Genomic DNA, 5075 nt, shown 5'->3' on the forward strand with positions numbered 1-5075 from the left:
GAGGTCTGGACCGTTCCAGCAGTGCTAGCTTTGCCCTTGTTGGATATTTCCTTTTTTTGAAGAGAAGCTCCAGATGTTATTTTTGTCTCCTTAGAGTAATGACAGGATATCTTGGGAAGAGTTTTTTTTCAATGATTTGCACAGTGGAACATGCTGAAAAATAGACATTTTTTTCCTTGTTAAATCTATGGAATGAATGCATGCATAAGATGGTTTATACAAATCTGGAGCAGGTACAGTCTTCCTTTAGAAACACATCCTAGCTGTTTGTAAAATATAGACTGTAGCTTTTCGTGTGACTGGCATAACTGCCTTACCATAACCTTTAGAGATTAAATCTCTTGACTAGAAAAGGCAATTTACTGAACTGACTTTTGGGGCATGGGAGGAGAAGGGAAAGAAGAGAAAGTCAGGAAACAAAATGCTTTCTCTTTTTCACCTAAAGAACAGCTGCAAGGGATAGGAAGGACAGGAATACCAATGGCAGTGAATCAACCAACACCCAGTACCACCACTGTAATGTGTATAACTAAGCTTAATTTTTTCCCACATCTTCATACAGCTCTAAATTTTAGCAACTATTTCTGGTATTTCATCCTATCACATGCTATTCCCTCTTCTCAGGGTAAGTTAAATTACTGTTCTCTGTAGGTAGTAACTTATGATAGCAGCAGCACAGTCGCTTTCAGTGAAGCTAGTTACATCCTATTTCCAAAGCAACCCTGAAGTAGAGTAACAGAATCTGCCTGTGCTTTATGAGGGGATGGCTCTTCTCCAAATAGGATTTCATTCTAGTAGTGTTAAACAGGGGGGTGTTCTTCCCCTGCCCCTACTTCTCCACCAGAAAGTTTGAAAAGTGTGCATACAAAAAAGCACTACATTTTGAATTGGGAAGGTGAGTGAATGAGAAAAAGTGGTTTTCGTATTGGAGAGGAGGACTGGGAAGGGGGATTAGAAGAAACAGGGAAATGATATCGTAGTTTCTCTGTGTGGCGAGACCTGACTCCCCAGCAATTCAAGCAGCAGTTAGGAATATAAATCTGCTTAGGAGACGCACAGCAGTCACCTGCTGCAACTGACATATCCAACAAGCAGCACTAGTTAGTGTAAAATACTTCCTGGTGGGCCTTGAAGCTCTTCTGAGTTTTCATGTTATCAAAGTCAAATGTTGCAGGACTGTGTCCTTACAAACCTTGTCCCTATGCTGAAATCTGTAATTGCCACTGAAATTAGGCAAATTCCCCCAATTTATCATCTTAATCTAAAAAAAAAAAAGAAAAAAGACTCCTGCCTCACTGTTGATGTACAACAGTGGCGTTAAAGAAAAACAGCAATATTTTTATGCCAGACTGCACAACTATAAATGAATATTCAAAGTACAAGATGGGAAGAATTGGTGTTAAGGCTCCAGTTAGACACTTTCATGTATGCGCTAGCCAGTGCTTCACAGACCCTTTTATAAGGAAAATATGCTTGCAGTATGTCTCCTCAGATTAATATTGTGTTGTCATAACATACAAATAATAAATGTAACATCAGGGTTAATGAAAAAGCAGAGATTGCAGATATGCTAGGAGTAATCTAGTTGCAAAAGCTCAATGGGAGGAACAAAAAATGAAAACTTCGGGGATGGGGTAGCTAAATATTTTTATGATAAAAATCATACTAACAGAACTGTGCTTTTATATGTATTTTCTGTAATTAAAAAAACCCTTTTTTTAAAGGGTCCTAAAATGAGTATGAATTACGTCAGCTTTTACTGAAAACACCTTTATAGTAGTGTAGCATTTTTTGTATACAAACAAACAGATTCTATATTACAAAGTGGGTAAGATTTACTAATCTGTCCTAACTTCCTGTTGAGGATTTTGTTGGCCTCTTGGCGTAGCAGGCATGATTTGGGGATGTGGAGTAAAACAGTGAATTTTTTCAATGCCTCCCTACTACAATAAATTGCACTAATCTGGTGGCTATCCTATGTATAACGGATCATTTAGAAGATCAGTCAATCTTCTGTGTATGTATATATATATATATCTTTAACTGTGATCATTAAATACCCAAACCCTCAATAGAACTCTAATAGCAGTTGAAAGGGAAGAAAATTACAGTTTTGTCATAAAGAACAGATATTTGGAGCTTCAATTCTTGAAGTGAAAACAATACAATGTTTCCTTTTGTTTTAGGGGAGGGAAGAGGATATAGATGAAGCATGTCAAAGCAAACAGAGTATCTGACAACCGCAATTACATTTTTACCCACAGTAAATATTCCTTTCCCAAACTTGTTTAACTCTGATGGAGGTGTGGCATGAGTACAGCTTCCTGAGGCCATGTAGTACTGGAGAACAGGTAGGGAGGGATGAGTAAGAGTACAACACTTAGCAAACGTGTTAAGTCAGTTCAGAAGAAACTGAAGCCTTAATATTTAACGGCTACTTATTGTAACTCTTAAATAATTTGCATCACTGCAATAATTTATTGATTCTGTTTGCTTCTGGGGCATAACCCAGAAAATTAGATGACAAACAAATTCTAACGTAGGCACCTTCTGACCAATAAAACATCCAGTGTAATGTGCAAGTATCTTGGCAAATCTGCATTTCCTTTGAATGGGATCTGCTTCTGCTGTTCTGCTAAGCCTTTTCTTTGGCTTCTTATAAGTTGCTTGGTTGTTGTTGAGAGGTTTAGTAGCCCCAGTGCATTATTTCCAAAGTGCAGAGGTGGGTATTCTGGGGCCCTCTGTGGTGCAATGCCCCCACAGTGCTTGTCTTTTGCTAGTTCGGCAGGTATAGGAGAGGATCTTAAACTCCTGCTGTTTTCAAAATGTCTGTCCAAGCACTGATACCTGGTGGCAAAGCCACACGTTACTTCTTACCTTCCAATGGATTGCAAAAGAGCATCTGAATGCTTTTATTTGTTACCAGGGCTTGTAGTGTTCTTTCTCTTTTTTTTTTTTTTTTAATTTTCCTTTAATCCAAAAACTCTGTTTGCTTTATCTTTAAGAAATTGGGCTGAAATACTATGCACTTGATAAATAATCCTGTGGTTGAATTTAAACAAGATTTTGAATTCCTTACATTTAATTGTTTTCTTCTATACATCTGGTTCCAGAATAAAATGAGAGCAGAGTACAGCAGTTTCTGTTAATGAGATAAGTGGCTTTTCCCTACTGTTAACTGGGGGTTAGCATGCTGTGAGGTGGGATGATAACCATAGGCTAATCTCATGATTGCTCTAAAGAATAGGTAGGAACATAAGAACTGTGATCCAAATAGGCATAAAACATCCGTTATAGATTATTTTTTTCCCCAAATCCAGTGGCTGAGGTATGTCCTGAGGTATATTTTATGAATGTGTAAATCTTATTACCTACGTGTGAAATATTCTTTTCAGTTGGTGAATTCCTGGCATCAATTATAGTTTTATATGTATTTTGTTTCCATTAAGCTTGCATTTTGGGTTCACTCTTTTGTATTTTGAAGGTACAGTTAATAGACATGTTGAATTAATTCTTTCTATATTTTTACACATATTCTGGTGTTATCCTTTCTTACTTGACTTTCTGATCTTGAGTAGTAAATCCTTCCCAGTCTTTCACAATTGCCCATAGTGCAAATCATTTGCATATGAAAGACATGGAAAAGAAAAACAGATTTGAAGACTGAATATGTGGAGGTGGTTTAAAGCATGAAACAACTAATTTTTATTTTTTTTTTTTATAAATAACAACGTGTTTTCAGCTTTATCCTCCATCATTTTCTTACTTCAGTGCAAGATTTTTGCTGAATCTGCAACTGTTGGTAAAGCATCAACAGAATCTCTCATTGAACTACTCAAAGTGATTGCCAAGTGTTTCTTCCAAGTTACTCATCCAAGCTCCTGGAGAATGGATCATTTATTTGAACTGGAAAGAAAAATGTGCCCGATTTCAGAACAAGAACTCAACTTGGCATCTTGTTGCCTTGTGACTTCAGTCCTGAAGCTTGTTCAGGATCTTTCTTCTAAGCTTACTGAGAGACTTGGTTTATCGACACATCACACCTCAGTGCTGGTCAGAACTTACCTGAGCTGGTTGGGGCTCTGGAATTAGTACTCCTAGGCTGCCCCACGTAGTCTAATTACCTCTATCCATGTTTAATGTATATGGAATAATATATTTAATGTGCGTGTGTTAGCCACACTTAGCTGCAGATGGGATCTGGACAAGCAGAGGAGTGTCTGTATTTTGCATTCTAGGCAGGCATTGGAGGGGTCTGGAGAACAAGTCTTATGAGGAGCGGCTGAGGAAACTGGGGTTATTTAGCCTGCAGAAAAGGAGGCTGAGGGGACGCCTTATCGCTCTCTACAGCTGCCTGAACGGAGGGTGTAACGAGGTGGGGGTCGGTCTCTTCTTGCTAGTAACAAGTGATAGGACAAGAGGAAATGGCCTCAAGTTATGCCAGGGAGGTTTAGACTGGATACTAGGAAAAATTTCTTCACTGAAAGGGTTGTCAAGCGTTGGAACAGGCTGCTCAGGGAAGTGGTGGAGTTGCCATCCCTGGAGGTATTTGAAAGATGGGGTAGATGTGGTGCTTAGGGACATGGTTTAGTGGTGGTTTTGGCAGTGTTAGGTTGATAGTTGGACTTGATGATCTTAAAGGTCCCTTCCAACCTAGATAATTCTATGATTCTGTGAAAAGAGATGTAACTGAAGGAGCTCACCATCCCAACGCAAACCTGACAAGAAGCTGAAGGTATGGTGTGATGCAAATTAGGAAGCTGGTAATTAGCAAGAATGCTATTGATCAAAAACAATTTGCCAAAATTAAAAAGAATGTTGAGCAGATATATTATCTGCATGAATGCTAAGACCAACAAAGAATGCATCAGCTAAAATGTTAATCATAAATTATGCTTTCACATCCAGTGTCGGGACTGACAAGTGCAGTTATATCTGCCGAGTTGAGCCTTCTCCATTTCTTTTTAATTTAAGTATTTTCTGGGCTTTAGTTTAAGACTGGGAGTACTTCTTCCATCATTGATACTGTTTTTTGCTCCCAGTACTGGAGCACTGTACTCCCTAATACATTAGTG

The sequence above is a fragment of the Charadrius vociferus genome, unplaced genomic scaffold, assembly GCF_000708025.1.
Source record: "Charadrius vociferus isolate BGI_N301 unplaced genomic scaffold, ASM70802v2 scaffold55, whole genome shotgun sequence".
Taxonomy (NCBI): domain Eukaryota; kingdom Metazoa; phylum Chordata; class Aves; order Charadriiformes; family Charadriidae; genus Charadrius; species Charadrius vociferus.